Source organism: Phodopus roborovskii, unplaced genomic scaffold (assembly GCF_943737965.1).
Source record: "Phodopus roborovskii unplaced genomic scaffold, PHOROB, whole genome shotgun sequence".
Classification (NCBI taxonomy): domain Eukaryota; kingdom Metazoa; phylum Chordata; class Mammalia; order Rodentia; family Cricetidae; genus Phodopus; species Phodopus roborovskii.
Window position 1 is genome coordinate 82,831 of NW_026126358.1, and position 18,166 is coordinate 100,996.

The window sequence follows — 18,166 nt, forward strand, 5'->3', positions numbered from 1 at the left end:
GATTTGCATTAGGCTGATGATTAAGGATTTTGAGCAGTGTCTTCTCTTTCTTTCATTCATTTTGGATTCCTCAATTGACTGTTCTCTATTAAGTCCTGTACCCTGCTTTCTAATATGGTTATTTAGAGTTATTTATTGTTGGTGGTGTGTCATGTTAGCCGCCCGACAGAGTTCATTAGATGAGATTCCCTGATCAGGAGATTATTCTCTTATTCCATTTTTAAAATCGGTGGTCACTGTGTCCTTCATGGGTCAGTTCTGTTGCAACCTCTTAGAAACTGATGATGTGAAACAGTACATTTTTTGTTAAAATAGTGTAATCATTCGACTGTTAAAAATCTACTATTACGTAATCAGTAATCACCGTATTAGCAGTGTCCCCCATTCTCTGGGCACTGCTTCTGGTACCGATCTCCTGCTGTTTCAATGCCACAGCAGCCAAATGACAGATGACACCGTCATTACTTGCGCAATGAAATAAGTTAATAATTGAATAGCACCCCATATTTAACTTTCAAAAGATGGAAACAAACTCCAGTGATTGTCAAGGAAGTAGTACTTAAACGTGATTAACTCCAATGGAGGTTTGGCCCGACTCCAGTCAAGAAGAACAACATCTTCATCGATTTTAATAATTAATATATAATGAAAAATGATTGAAAAATAACATGGTCGTGCATACTTAAATCCCACATGGAGTAGTCAGACTGATCTCTTACAGGAATAATGATGTTTTTAAAAAATTAAATTGCAAATTAATTAGTGGTCCTTTTATATTAACACTGATGAGATGGCACCAACGTCCTAAACCTATCGCTGATGTAAAGATCTATTTACATATCTAAATGATGAAGTAATGAGATGATATTACATCATCAACTCCCAAAATCAGACTCAAAAAGGGACTTCCCTAACATTACCTGTATTTTAAATACATCAATTAAATGATGAATTTTAGTTAATTTCCTAGTTTATCAGTTAAAGAAGTAAGTGTAGTATTAGATGACGTAATGGTCTGGTACAACAGTCTCCCCTAAGAGGATCAAAACTCCAGTGATCACTGAATACATAAGGACAGATTTTCATAATTAAATGAATAAACATTAAACAAGTGGATGGTGTTTTATGCGTGAAGCCTAAATGATTGCTCAATACTGAAGAAACATTGAGTTCTTAATCATAGATTTGAATAAAAAATGAATGAATAAAGAGATAGTTTCTCATAATTCACCCTTAGAGAGATAACAAAATGATATCAACATTGATTTAAATAAACAAAGAAATAAAGTAAGAAAGAAATCACAAGATACAATTTAGCACCAACAAGGTGGATCCAGACTCCAATCTTCTTGGAGTAGAAAAAGACAGATTTGAATAATGAAATAATCAGATAGTTAGATTGTCTGTCACACTTGAGTCACACAAGGTGGCACCAAACTTCAGGGATCACAGATTATATAATGAAAGAATTTAATAATTAAATCTTTAAATATGTAAGATGTTGAATTTTTGTGTCATCAATTCCTGAGCAGACTTGCCAGATATGAAAATGTATGCTGTCATCACGCATTTTTAACAGTCCATCAGTTAATCGTCAGATAATCATACTGTCTTGCCTGATGAATTCTGTTGGCCTGACATCATCACAAGTGCCTGAATCTCTGTTTTCGTGCGGCAGGAGGTGAGATAATGGGCCCAATCCTGGCATAGCAGTAGTAGCAACAATGTTGATGCAGGGGCAACAATGTTGATGCAGGGGTATCACCAGCATATATGAGTGAGAGATGTTCTTCCCTGTTCTGAGTCTTCATCCTTTTGCCAGGTCTCGGTGATGGTGCCGACCTGCTAGTGCCACTCCTTTTTCTCATGGTAGATCACAACCCATGTGAAGATGTGGAGGAAGAGCAGGTAGTCAACACCCAGACCACTATGCCAGCCTTGGTGAAGTCCTTGTACTTCTCAGAGGGCACCATGCATCCTTAGGACTCAATCATCCAGCATCCCTCGTACTCTGGGAGATGCATAGATTATTTAGAAAGTGCTCTGCCCATGTCTACAACTTTCCTAAACTTGTCCCTGACAGATATTTGCACCCTAACCGTAATCAGTGATGGCACTGTCTGTCGTTTACATAATTTAACGAATTAGATAAGTCAGTAATAGCTAACTCTCACAATAAATAGGGGATGTAGCATTTTACTGGCAGGGAAGCATGACCAGACTCCACTAATGAAGGATGTCATCATCATCAATTGAGTCAATGAATCATAAAATGTGATGATATTGCACATTAACTCCACAAGAGGGAGCTTTACAGGTCTCTTCATGGAATGGAGTATTTTAGTTTACATAACTATACAAATATTTACATTATCTTGGCATTAACACAGATTGTTAATTTAAATGCATTAATTATGTAATTTGATGATCTGTGGCACCAGATTCCAGGTGTCATGGATGATATAATCATTGTTTTATATAATTAAATAACCAAATAATGAGTTTATGTAACATCATCCACTTCCCTAAGGTGGCTCCAAACCAGGCTCATGAACGATGCTTTCGTGGGAGGTACATGTGGAGGTGAGGGGAGAGTTATTAAGAGTCAGTCTCTCCTCTCATCTTCAAAGGATTTCTGAAACTCTAACTCAAGCTGTCATGTTTCTATATGAAGCATTTTTACTCATGCAGCTATCTTGTCTGCCCCATAACTCTTTCTCATCTTCTATCTATCTATCTATCTATCTATCTATCTATCTATCTATCATCTCCTTTCACTTATCTGTCTATAGTAATCAATTATCAATCTATGTTCCTATGTATGCATGTATGTATGTATGTATCTATCTATTTTTTTATCAATCAATCATCTAACATCTATCACCTAACTCACTAGGCACATAGCCTCAAAAACAAAGAACCTGCCTAGAGGCTGTGGCTGGCTGGCCAGCAGGCCCCAACCATCTCTACCTACCAAGTGCAGGATTACACATATGCAATACCATCCCTGCTTTTCTGTGTGACTGCATAAATGGGATTGTACTTAGATCCACATGCTTCTACAACAAGACATTTACTGACTGATCTGTGTGCCTAAGTTCATATTCCAGTTTTAATTTTTAGCTTTTAAGCACTTTTTCTGTAAGTGTTAGTATTTGGGCATTTTTACTGACATGCCCTTGGGGTTCTGACATGCTATGTGCACAGCTACAGCCACTAAGAGCACCACCTGTGCACATTCTCTATGTTCCCTTTTTAAAGGTTCCTGCCTACATCTCTCTCTCTTCCTCTCTCTCTTTCTGCTTCTCTTGCTGTCTCTCAGTCTACCCTCCTTCTTGCCCCTTTCTTTTCTACTGCTTCTGTCCACATAGTTCAGTTTTCCCCCTCCTTCCCCCATTTCCCATTCCCTTTCCCCTAAAAAAAGAAACAAACTCCACATGAGCCTTTTTTTTTAATTTTTATTTTACATATCGATAAAAGTATCCAAGTTCCCTCTCCCTTCCTCCCTCTCTCCCTCCCGCTACGCCTTTCTACCCCTTCACATGCACCCTGACCAACCTCCCCTCCCATCCCCCCCCTCACTACACATGTAGGATGATGCCATCTAGGAGGGGTCATATAAATCTCTCAAGTCATTTGAAGTGGGGAAAAGGACTTCTCTCCTGTCTCTAGGTTATAGGAGTACAACTCCATGGGGCATGTGCAAAAAAGTCCCTTTTGTGTACCAGAAATACATCCTGGTTCCACTGCCTGGAATTCCTTAGACTGCTCAGGCCTTCTAGCTGAGACCAATATTCAGGGGGGTTTGAGTCAGTCCCATGATGGATTCCAAGCTATCAGTCTGGGGGCCAGTTAGCTTCTCCTTGTTCAGGTCAGCTGTCTTTATGTGTTTCTGCAAATAGGTCTTGTCCTGTCTCTTTGCATCTGGATTCTTTTTCAGGTCAGTGTTTATTTGTGGCTGTTTGCTTCTGTTTCCATCAGTTACTAGATGAGTGCTCTATGTGGTGGATAAGTTAGTCATTGATCTCACTATCAGGGAAGGGCATTTATGGTAGCCTTTCCACTGTTGGTCAAATTGTTAGTTGGGGTCAGTATTGTATTTCTCTGGACATTTCTGTAGGTTCAGTTTTCTCTTCAATCCTATAAAGGCTCCCTCTTTTAAGTTCTCTCTCTCTGTCTCTTACTCTCTCTTTTCTGTCTTCTATTCCTCTACTGACACAATCAGGAAATATCTTTACCCTTACATTATAAAGACTCTCTTTGTGATCCTCTTTGAAGGAAGTACTTCATGATGAAGTGTCCCATGGAAAAATCACGGTGACATGAAGAATCATGGAATTTCAAATAATAATTTCTCTGACCAGCAGTGCCTAGTTATTGCTGGGTTGAGGTGGGCTAGAACCTCAAAATAATGGAAGAGAAAGAAGGAACGACACCAAGCAATGCTTGTCAAGGTCTCACTTTATTAGGCACAAAGAGGGGTTTTTAAAGCAAAGCGGGGAGGAAGTGGGTAGGGGTAGCTTTGCTGACTCTGGGGCTCTGGTAAGGTCCCACACCATAAACATCAGACCATAAATGTCTGATTATCTCAGTTCCTGGTGTCTGGTTCATCTCAGTTCCTGGAAGGAGTGGAACAGACCACTGTTTAGCAGTATTCTGTTTTACCAAGATAAGGCTCAATTAGAATTTTAAGGTTTAAGTGATTCTGCAAGAGTATGTGACTCAAGGCTGGATCCCAACATCTCCCCCTATTTTATTCTTTTTTTTATGGAGCGTCTATCTTAGGCTACGTAGTGGGCTCCCACAATCGGGCCCTGGCGATGGGCTTGTCATTATGGAACAAATGGTAGGACCCCAGTCTTAATCTACATAGGGTGCATCCTCACTCAGCACTCAAGGACATGGTCAAAAATTGGGCAAGAAACTCGGGCAAGATGAGTGGGCTCCTGAGAGATGGTCCTATGCTACTGCTGTCATTGAGCGACTTACAGCCAAAGAGAAGGGTCTGCCTCCATTTTGTGGCACTGAGATATTCCCGTCATTGACGTCTTCACAATTGAGAGAACCAGGTCCTCTGTTGTTCGAGTCCTGTGAAATCGAGTCCTTGTCTAGGTGGTTCAGGACTGGCACTGTCACCATCCTCATCAGGTTTCTTAGAAGAGCCCTGTTCCCTTTCTAAAAGCTGATGGTAGTGTACAGAAATAGCATGAAATCAATTTGAGTTCTGATCAATTGAATTAATTTCTGGAATGCCCAAAGCCAAAAAGTCATCCTCACTAGCAATCCCATAAATGGTCCCAGCAAGGAAGGAAGCAAGGTAGAAAGCCAAGGGGAGGTGGAAAGCCAATTTTTATACTAGGACTCGGCCTGTTCCCACTGCCATTTACGTTCAGCAAGAATTTTCTGCATTCTATCTAAGCTGTCTTCCATTAAGCCAGTCTTATCAGCATAAAAGCAACATTCCTCTTTGATTATTGCACAAATTCCTCCTTGTTGTAAAAACAATAGGTTTAAGCCTTGACTGTTCTAGAGAATGACCCTTGATAGAGACACAGAGAGAGAGAGAGAGAAAGAGAGAGAGAGAGAGAGAGAGAGAGAGAGAGAGAGAGGAGGTATTGCACTTCTGAGGTCTCAGGTCCAGTTTTCCTGTTACACACATCTCCACCAAATGGTCTGGCAGCCACTGGACCACATCTTCTTCCTGCAAGAAAACACAAACTTGCCCTCACCCCTCTCAAACCCCTATTAGGAGAAAGTTGGTCTCTTTCCATAGTCACAGGCATGGATCTTTCCATTTGACTTGAGTAAATGTCTCTTGAGTTTCATCATATCAGAATCTGTCTGCGACAGTTTGCTCATAGGCTTCCACATTCAAAAAATTTAAAAGAAGAGAGCATCATGTAGGGCACCACTTGCCCTGACCAGCAGGGCCTAGATATTCCTGGTTGCTGGGAACCAAACTCTTATGTTTTTGGTTGTGAGCCTAGCCTTTAACAGCTGAGCCATCTCTACATATTAAGAGCACATGAAGCTATGTTGTGAAATAATGGTGTGTAGTACATTGGTGCCATTGCTGCTTGACAAAGATCCAGCATTTCAACATGGAAGACCAACCAAAGAGCTGAAGCACCTGCAGAGGCAGGCAAAATTCTTTGAGCTTAAAGTCAGACATGGAGAATAAGTGCTAGGACAGCCCAAGACACAGAGAGCAACCCTGTTGTGGAAACGTTGATGAAATCCACCTTTAGCTGTTTGGTGGCAGTGCACATGTTTAAGCCCAAAACTCATGAGGCTAAGGCTGTCTGATTTTCATGATTTGAGGATATCCAAGTCTACTGAATGAGTTCCAGGACTACAAAGATAAAGCCTTTCTTGAAAACAGCAATGCAAATCTACACAAATCAAGAAAGAATCCGATGCACCTTTAATATGGATCGAATCATCTGGTGTTAGCCTGCATAGGTAAATGAGGAAGCTCTCTTTTTGGCTACTTCTCCTAAATCTGGCTAACAATTTCATTCCTATACTAACAATAGAGCCACATTCTTTGAAAAATTTAGTATATATTGAAGAAATGTTGAGACATCCAGCCTGATGAACTAGACAACTACTGTACTCTTAAGATTTCACATGGTAGGCAAGGCATTGCTGAACTACCTGACAAAGAGCTTTTGAGACATTCTAGAACATCTGCTTGGAGAGATTAATCCTACCAGTCCTGTGTATGTAGAGAAGCATGAATCCAAGAATAATGCAGATAGTTTAAAACTGCTCACTGAGTAAGTTGTGCTGGCTTACATTAGTGTTCATAAACAAAAATCTTCCTAGCTACATTCAACTCTAAATTTTCAACTGTCCATGAAGAATGCTCTTTTTATAATTTTGCATTTGTCAAGCGGTTTTTCTGAGGTTCATGAATAAAACACCTACAGTGATAGAAAAATCATCAAGCTTTCTTATGAGAGAAAGACAAATTATCATCTTTTGGAAGTGGTTCCTGCTATTATTTCCTGACAGTTGGAAGTTCCTATACAACCAGTCCAATAACACCTCATGCTGCACACTGCTCAGTGGGTGATGGGTCTCCATGGGTACCAAAACTCAGGAGTGGATTTGGCTTGACAGACAGACACAAACACACCGGAGGAGGTTTGCACCTGCTGCGATTTTTCATTCAGAGTATTAGGTTTTTATACAGAAATTACAAGGAACATATTTTGTTCACAATTTACAGACATATTATAAAATGCCAGTAATTCTTTTGAAGCATGAGATCAAAAAACATTTATTCTGACCTGCCTGTGGTCAGTGCACCAAAGATTTGGTTTACTGAGTTTAGATAAAAGTCATTGTCTCTGATCAGTGAACTGTTAACAGCATTGAAAGGAACATTTGCAGTGCTTTATTAATTTTAGAGGATAGTCCTAAATTATTTTATTTAATTTTATATAACAAAGTCCAATTAAATGAAAACAAACATTTTTACACAATATTTGGGAATTTGGGCGTCATTCTTTCCAAACTACTTCCAGGTGGTAAGGGGCGCTGTCAAGGGGATTCAAAGAAGATTCAGAAATCCTGGCTGTAGTCTGTAAGGCTGTTTTGTCCAGCTGTTTTGAATGTAGGATCAACTTGTACTCTGATTCAGGTAGTCTGGAATGATTAAACGACATTACTCTGGAAGAAATCCACATCTATTCATTTTCTGTGGAAACAAAAATAGAAATCCTTTTCCCCAGTAACATGTCCTTCAAATTAAATTTTGGAGACAAAGCATTTTTTTAATTTAATTTATTATTTTACATGTTGATCCCAGTTCCCTCTACCTCCCTCCCTCTTTCCCTTCCTCCATCCCTCCTTCCCTCCCTTTTATCCTCTCTGCCCTCTCACATGCACTCTAACCACCCTCCCTTACATCCCCCACCCCAATTCCATATATAGGGGAATGCCATCCAGTTGGGGTCATGTAGATCTGATAGGTCATGTGAAGTAGGGCCTAGGGCTTCTCTCCTGTCTCTAGATTAAGGCAGTTATTCCTCCATGGGGGATGTGTTCGCAAAGTCCTTTTGTGCACAAGGGATACATCCTGGCTCCACTGTCTGAGGTCCCTTAGACTGCTCAGTCCTTCTAGATGAGACCCATATTCAGGGGGGCCTGAGTCAGTCCCATGCTGGCTTCCTATTTATCAGTCTAGTGGCTGTTAACTCCTCCTTGTTCAGGTAAGCTGTCTGTATGTGTTTCTGCCGCATGGTCTTATCCTCTCCATCTGCATCTGGGTTCCAGTTCGACTCAGTGTTTATGTATGGGTGTTTGCTCCTATTTCCAACAGGCATTAGTTGAGAGATCCATGGATAAGTTAGTTGTTGATCTCACTCTCTGGAAAGGGCATTTATGGTAGAGAACTACAAGACTGCTCCCAGCTAACAATCTGAGCTTCCGTGGAGGAGCTGACTAAAGTGTGACAGATGATCTAACTATCTGATTATTTCATTATTCAAATCTGTCTTTTTCTAATCCAGGTAGAGTGGATTCTGGATCCACCTTGGTGTTAAATTGACTCTTGTGATTTCGTTCTTTCTTCCTTCCTTCTTTCATTTCTTCATTTCTTTCTTTCTCATTTTCTTTCTTTAAATCAATGTTGATATCAATTTGTAATCTCTCTAGGGGTGAATTATCAGAAATTATCTCTTTATTCATTAATTTTTTTGTTCATGTTTATGATTAAGAACTCAATGACCCTTCAGTAAAGAGCAATCATTTAGGCTTCACAGATAAAACACCACCCAATGTTTAATGTTTATTCATTTAATTATGAATATCTGTCATTATGTATTCTGTGATCCCTGGAGTTTGGGCCTCCTTACACTTCCTTAGCTGTTAAACTAGGAAATTGAATGATAATTCATCATTTAATTAACGAATTTAAAATACAAGTGATGTTATGAACCATAAGTCCCTTTGGGAGTCAGATTTTGGGAGTTGATGTAACATCATTTCATTACTTCATCATTTAGCTATGTAAATAGATCTTTACATCAGTGATAGGTTTAGGACTTTGGTGCCACTTCGTCAGTGTTAATATAAAATGCATACTAAGTAATTATCAATTTAATTTATTAAACACATCATTATTCCAGGAAGAGATCATTCTGACTACTCCCTGTCGGATTTACGTATTCCCCACCATGTCACTATTCAATCATTATTCATTGTACATTAAATATTTAAATCGATGAAGAAGTTGTTATTCATGACAGGGGTCTGGACATTCTTCCACGGAGTTAATCATGTAGCATTATTTAATTATCTAAGTACTACTTCCTTGAAAATCACTGGAGTTTGGTTCCATCATATGAATATTAATTAAGCAGAACTATCAAGTTATTAATGTATTGTGTTTGCGTAAGTAATGATGGTGTCATCCGTCATTTGGATGATGTGGGACTGACACAGCAGGAGATCGGTCATCTAATGAACTCTGTCAGGCTAATAACATGACACACCACCAACAATAAATAACTCTAAATAACTATTTAAATCTGTCTTTTTCTACTTCAGGAAGAGTGGAGTCTGGAGCGCCCTTATTGGTGTTAAAATGTCTCTTGTGGTTTCATTATTTATTTATTTAAATCAATGTTGATATCATTTTGTTGTCTCTCTAGGGATGAATTATGAGAAATTATCTCTTCATTCATTCATTTTATTGTTCAAATGTATGATTAAGAACTCAATGACTCTTCAGTATTGATCAATCTTTAGGTTTCGTGCATATAACACCATCCACTAGTTTAATATTTATTCATTGAATTACGAAAATCTGTCATTATGTATTCAGTGACCAGTGAAGATTTTAGCCTCCTTAGGGGAGTCCATCGTGCCAGAACATAGCATCATCTAATAGTACACTTACTTATTTACCTGTTAAACTAGGAAATTAAATAATAATTCATCATTTAATTAACGTATTTGAAATACAGGTAATGTTATGGACCCTAAGTTCCTTTTGGAGTCAGATTTTGTGAGTAGACAATGTAACATCATCTCATTACTTCATCATTTAGCTCTGTAAGTAGGTCATTACATCAGCGATAGTTTTAGGACTTTGGTGCCTTCTCCTCAGTGATAATATAAAACGCCAGCTAATTAATTATACATTTAATTTTATAAATAAATCATTATTACAGGAAGAGGTCAGTCTGACTACTCCCTGTGGGATTTAAGTATGCACCACCATGACATTATTCAATTATTTTTCATTATATATTAATTATTTGAATCGATGATGATGTTGTTGTTCTAGACTGGAGTAGGGCCATTGCTCCATGGGAGTTAATCAAGTAGCAGTATTTAATCATCTAAGTACTCCTTCTTTGACAATCACTGGTGTTTGGTTCCATCTCATGAAAGTTGAGTATGGAGGACTATTCAATTATTAACTTACTTGATTGCGTAAGTAATGATGGTGTCATCAGTCATGTGGCAGCTGTGGGATTGACAGAGCAGGAGATCGGTACCAGAAGCAGTGCCCAGAGAATGGGGGACACTGCCTCCTACAGTGATTACTGATTACGCAGTAGTACATTTTTAACAATCGAATGATTATACGATTTTAAAAAACTGTACTGTTTCGCATCATCAGTTTCTGCGAGGTTGCAACACAACTGATCCATGAAGGTCACAGTGACCACCGATTTTAAAAATGGAATAACTGTATAATCTCCTGATCAGGGAATCTCATCTAATGAACTCTGGTGGGCTGATAACATGACACACCACCAACAATAAATAACTCTAAATAACCATCTTAGAAAGCGGGGTACAGTACTTAATAGAGAACAGTCAATTGAGGAATCCAAAATGACTGAAAGAAACATAAGACACTGCTCAAATTCCTTACTCATCAGCCTAAATCAATTATACAGAACTCTGAGAAACCATGGGATCAATCTCCTCTAATGGTAATAGGATGAAGAGGAGTTTATTTTATTTTCAATAATGAGAAAAGGATTATGGTAGAGGCGATTAAATGTATTGTTTCCATTCTAGAATTAGCAAATTGAAGCATAGTAAACAGGTTTAAAATACTCATCAGTGTACTTGAATTGCAAAATGATGCTTTCTTTTTCATGCTTATGTCACTATAGGCATGTTGTTGCTTGGGAGACGGGTAAATATGTAGAACTCAAAAGAAAGAGCCATGCTTTGTTTTTGTGAGAAACTCAGTGAGGATGCAAGGTTAGTTCTTTGGTGGCTATACTCCTTTAAGCCTGTGGGAGGGGCACTAGAATGTGACAGAATGTTGGTTCATAAATGTAGCTTGGCAACCCTGCTTGCATTCTGTATCCTGGTATCATGGGCCAAGGACAAGAGAGCAGCTTCGAGAAAGAGTTATCATGGGACATTACAGTCTCCCAAGAAAATTATCTCCTAAAACTTTTCATGACAGCATTTGATTAGCCTAACCAAGTCATAGTCATACCTCTGGAAGTGTTCCTACAGCTTTTACTTGTTATCAAATGCAAGATTACCTAATCATCAGAGAACATCATCTGTGGAGAAACAGTTCAGAGTCTTCTGTTTATGAATAGTCTCTCTCCTCAGAAGTAAAACTATGGAACAAAAGATAATAAGTCTCACAATTATTCATCAAAAAGGTGAGTTTGACATTGTTGACTTCCTTCAGGAAGGTGATAATCCGTTTGTTAGAGTAGACTTAGCGATTATTAGATTTCAGTCCATCTCTTTTGAGGCAGCCGTCCAACATTAAATATGTGATATCTTCTAAAAACACTGCATACACAATGAAAGTTCAGCATTTAAACATGTTCTTACTGTGCTCTGCGATTAAATAAGGGATGAACCTGGGAGTTTCCCACAATCATGTGGGAGTCAACAGAGAGTCAATTGTGTGGAGCTTGGCAGACCATTTCATCCTCTCATTATGTTGTTATTTGATTATTAAAATAGGACATTAGATAATCCATGATCAGTGGATTGCGGAGACACGATGTGGGAGGCAATTATTATAGACCATCTTAATATAAATTATATAGTTAAAATATTTAAATTAATCACGACAGCATCATTCATGAGCCTGGTTTGTAGCCACCTTAGGGAAGTGGATGATGTTACATGAACTCATTATTTGATTATTTAATGAGATAAAACAATGATTATATCATCCATGACAAATGGAATCTGGTGCCACACATCACCTAATTACATAATTAATGAATTTAAATTGACAATCTGTGTTAATCCCTAAGATAATGCAAATATTTGTATACTTACGTAGACAACAATCCTTCATTTCATGAAGAGACCTGTAAAGCTCCCTCTTGTGGAGATAATGTGCAATATCTACACATTTTATGATTCATTGACTCCATGATGATGACATCCTTCATGACTGGAGTCTGGCCATACCTCCCTGCCAGTTAAATGCTACATCACCTCTTTATTGGGACAGTTAGCTATCACTGACTTATTTAGTTCTTTATATTACTTAAACGACAGACAATGCCATCACCGATTATTTTTAGGTTGCAAATATCTGTCCGCGACAAATTTGGAAACATGTAGACATGGGTAGAGCATGTTCTGAATGTCTATGCGTCTTCCAGACCACTAGGAATGCTGGAGAACAGAGTCCAGAAGATTGCTTGGTGCCCTCCGAGAAGTAAAAGAACTTTATCAAGGTCTGCATGGTGGTCTGGGTGTTGACTACTTGCTCTTCCTCCACATCTTCACATCGGTTGTGGTCTACGTCTAGAAGATGTAGCGGCACTTGGAGGTCGGCACCATCACCGAGACCTGGCAAAAGGATGACGACTCAGAACACGGAAGAAAATCTCTCTCTCAGCTATGCTGTTGATGCCCCTGCTGCAGCCACCTTTTCAGCTGATATCAACATTTTGGCTACTACTGGTATGCCAGGAATGGGCCAATTACCTCAGGTCCTGCCGCAACACAACAGAGATTCAGGCACCGGTGAGGATGTCAGGCCTACAGAATTCACCAGGCAAGAAAGTAAGATTATCTGACGATTAACTGATGGAATATTAAAAATCCGTGATGACAGCATCCGCTTTCATATCTGGCAAGTCTGCCCAGGTATTGATGATACGAAAAAGTTCAACGACTTACACATGTAAAGATGTAATCATTAAATTATTTCATTATATAAACTGTGAACCCAGAAGTGTGGTGCCACCTTGTGTGACTCAAGTGTGACAGACGATCTAACAATCTGATGCTTTCATTATTTAAATCTGTCTTTTTCTACTTCAGGAAGAGTGGAGTCTGGAGCCCCCTTGTTGGTGTTAAAATGTCTCTTGTGGTTTCATTATTTATTTATTTAAATCAATGTTGATATCATTTTGTTGTCTCTCTAGGGATGAATTATGAGAAATTATCTCTTCATTCATTCATTTTATTGTTCAAATGTATGATTAAGAACTCAATGACTCTTCAGTATTGATCAATCTTTAGGTTTCGTGCATATAACACCATCCACTAGTTTAATATTTATTCATTGAATTACGAAAATCTGTCATTATGTATTCAGTGACCAGTGAAGATTTTAGCCTCCTTAGGGGAGTCCATCGTGCCAGAACATAGCATCATCTAATAGTACACTTACTTATTTACCTGTTAAACTAGGAAATTAAATAATAATTCATCATTTAATTAACGTATTTGAAATACAGGTAATGTTATGGACCCTAAGTTCCTTTTGGAGTCAGATTTTGTGAGTAGACAATGTAACATCATCTCATTACTTCATCATTTAGCTCTGTAAGTAGGTCATTACATCAGCGATAGTTTTAGGACTTTGGTGCCTTCTCCTCAGTGATAATATAAAACGCCAGCTAATTAATTATACATTTAATTTTATAAATAAATCATTATTACAGGAAGAGGTCAGTCTGACTACTCCCTGTGGGATTTAAGTATGCACCACCATGACATTATTCAATTATTTTTCATTATATATTAATTATTTGAATCGATGATGATGTTGTTGTTCTAGACTGGAGTAGGGCCATTGCTCCATGGGAGTTAATCAAGTGGCAGTATTTAATCATCTAAGTACTCCTTCTTTGACAATCACTGGTGTTTGGTTCCATCTCATGAAAGTTGAGTATGGAGGACTATTCAATTATTAACTTACTTGATTGCGTAAGTAATGATGGTGTCATCAGTCATGTGGCTGCTGTGGGATTGACAGAGCAGGAGATCGGTACCAGAAGCAGTGCCCAGAGAATGGGGGACACTGCCTCATACAGTGATTACTGATTACGCAGTAGTACATTTTTAACAATCGAATGATTACACGATTTTAAAAAACTGTTCTGTTTCGCATCATCAGTTTCTGAGAGGTTGCAACAGAATTGACCCATGAAGGACACAGTGACCACCGATTTTCAAAATGGAATAACTGTATAATCTCCTGATCAGGGAATCTCATCTAATGAACTCTGTCGGGCTGATAACATGACACACCACCAACAATAAATAACTCTAAATAACCATCTTAAAAAGCGGGGTACAGGAATTAATAGAGAACAGTCAATTGAGGAATCCAAAATGACTGAAAGAATCATAAGACATTGCTCAAAATCCTTAATCATCAGCCTAATGCAAATCTACACAACTCTGAGAAACCATGGGATGAATCTCCTCTAATGGTAAGAGGATGAAGAGGAGTTTATTTAATTTTCAATAAAGAGAAAAGGATTATGTTAGAGGCGAATAACTGTATTGTTTCCATTCTAGAAATTAGCAAACTGAAGCATAGAAAACAAGTTTAAAATACTCATCATTGTACTTGAATGGCACAATGAGGCTTTCGTTTTCATGCTTATGTCACTATAGGCATGTTGTAGCTTGAGAGACGGGTAAATATGTAGAACTCAAAAGAAAGAGCCCTGCTTTGTTTTTGTGAGAAACTCATTGAGGCTGTAAGGTTAGTTCATCGGTGGGTATACTCCTTTAAGCCTGTGGGAGGGGCACTAAAATTTGACAGAATGTTGGTTCATAAATGTTGCCTGGCAACCCTCCTTGCATTCTGTATCCTGGTATCATGGGCCAAGGACGAGAGAGCAGCTTCGAGAAAGAGTTATCACAGGACATTACAGTCTGCCAAGATAACTATCTCCAAAAACTTTCAATGACAGCATTTGATTCGCCTAACCAAGTCACAGCCAAATCTCTGGAAGTTTTCCTACAGGTTTTACCGGTTACCAAATTCAAGATTACCTAATCATGAGAGAACATCGTCTGTGGACAAACAGTTCAAAGTCTTCTGTTTATGAATTCTCTCTCCTAACAAGTAATAATATGGACACAAAGATAAGTATGGATGACTATCCAATTATTAACTTACTTAATTGCTTAAGTAATGATGGTCATGTGGGATTGACATAGCAAGAGATCGGTACCAGAAGAAGTGCCCAGAGAATGGGGGACACTGCCTCCTACAGTGATTACTGATTACGCAGTAGTACATTTTACATAAGACACTGCTCAAATTCCTTACTTCATCAGCCTAAATCAATTATACAGAACTCTGAGAAACCATGGGATGAATCTCCTCTAATGGTAATAGGATGAAGAGGAGTTTATTTTATTTTCAATAATGAGAAAAGGATAATTGTAGAGGCGATTAAATGTATTGTTTCCATTCTAGAAATTAGCAAATTGAAGCATAGTAAACAGGTTTAAAATACTCATCAGTGTACTTGAATTGCAAAATGATGCTTTCTTTTTTTCATGCTTATGTCACTATAGGCATGTTGTTGATTGAGTTGGGAGATGGGTAAATATGTAGAACTCAAAAGAAAGAGCCCTGCTTTGTTTTTGTGAGAAACTCAGTGAGGATGTAAGTATTAGTTCATCGGTGGGTATACTCCTTTAAGCCTGTGGGAGGGGCACTAGAATGTGACAGAATGTTGGGTTCATAAATGTTACCTGGCAAGCCTGCTTGGCATTCTGTATCCTGGTATTTCATGGGCCAAGGACAAGAGAGCAGCTTCGAGAAAGAGTTATCATGGGACATTGCAGTGTGCCAAGAAAATTATCTCCTAAAACTTTTCATGATAGCATTTGATTAGCCTAAACAAGTCATAGCCATACCTCTGGAAGTGTACCTACAGCTTTTACTGGTTACCAAATGCAAGATTACCTAATCATCAGAGAACATAGTCTGTGGAGAAACAGTTCAGAGTCTTCTGTTTATGAATAGTCTCTCTCCTGTGAAGTGCAAAACTATGGAACAAAAGTTACTAAGTCTCACGATTATTTATCAAAAACGTGAGTTTGACATTATTGAATTCCTTCAGGAAGGTGATAATACGTTTGTTAGAGTAGACTTAGCGATTGTTAGATTTCAGTCCATGTCTTTTGAGGCAGCCGTCCAACATTAAATATGTGATATCTTCTAAAAACCCTGCATACACAATGAGAGTTCAGCATTTAAACATGGTACTACTGTGCGCCTGCGATTAAATAAGGGATGAACTGGGAGTTTCCCACAATCATGTGGGGGGGGTCCTTGAGTCAACAGAGAGTCAATTGTGTGGAGCTTGGCAGACCATTTCATCCTCTCATTATGTTGTTATTTGATTATTAAAATAGGACATTAGATAATCCATGATCAGTGGATTGTGGCGACGCGATGTGGGAGGCAATTATTATAGACCATCTTATTATAAATTATATAGTTAAAATATTTAAATTAATCACGACAGCATCGTTCATGAGCCTGGTTTGGAGCCACCTTAGGGAAGTGGATGATGATACATGAACTCATTATTTGATTATTTAATGATATAAAACAATTGATTATATCATCCATGACACTTGGAATCTGGTGCCACAGATCACCTAATTACATAATTAATGAATTTAAATTGACAATCTGTGTTAATCCCTAAGATATTGTAAATATTTGTATACTTATGTAAACCAAAAATTCTTCATTCCATGAAGAGACCTGTAAAGCTCCCTCTTGTGGAGATAATGTGCAATATCAACACATTTTATGATTCATGGTTTGACATGCATGATGAATGACATCCTTCATGACTGGAGTCTGGCCATACCTCCCTGCCAGTTAAAAAAGCTACATCACCTCTTTATTGGGACAGTTAGCTATCACTGACTTATTTAATTTTTTAAATTACTTAAACGACAGACAATGCCAACAGGGATTATTTTTAGGTTGCAAACATCTGTCCGCGACAAATTTGGAAACTTGTAGACATGGGTAGAGTATGTTCTGAATGTCTATACGTCTTCCAGACCACTAAGAATGCTGGAGAATAGAGTCCAGAAGATTGCATGGTGCCCCCGAGAAGTAAAAGAACTTTACCAAGGTCTGCATGGTGGTCTGGTTGTTGACTACTTGCTCTTCCTCCTCATCTTCACATCGGTTATGGTCTACGTCTAGAAGATGTAGTGGCACTAGGAGGTCGGCACCAACACCGAGACCTGGAAAAATGATGATGACTCAGAACACGGAAGAACATCTCTCTCTCAACTATGCTGTTGATGCCCCTTCTACAGCCACCTTTTCAGCTGATATCAACATTATGGCTACTACTTGTATGCCAGGTATGGGCCAATAACTTCAGGTCCTGCAGCAACACAACAGAGATTCAGGCATCGGTGAGGATGTCAGGCCAACAGAATTCACCAGGCAAGAAAGTATGATTATCTGAGGAATAACTGATGGAATATTAAAAATCCGTGATGACAGCATCCGTTTTCATATCTGGAAAGTCTGCCAACGAATTGATGATACTAAAAAGTTCAACGACTTCGATATGTAAAGATGTAATCATTAAATTGTTTCATTATATAATCTGTGAACCCTGAAGTGTGGTGCCACCTTGTGTGACTCAAGTGTGACAGACGATCTAACAATCTGATGCTTTCATTATTTAAATCTGTCTTTTTCTACTTCAGGAAGAGTGGAGTCTGGAGCCCCCTTTGTTGGTGTTAAAATGTCTCTTGTGGTTTCATTATTTATTTATTTAAATCAATGTTGATATCATTTTGTTATCTCTCTAGGGGTGAATTATGAGAAATTATCTTTTCATTCATTCATTTTATTGTTCAAATGTATGATTAAGAACTCAATGACTCTTCAGTATTGATCAAT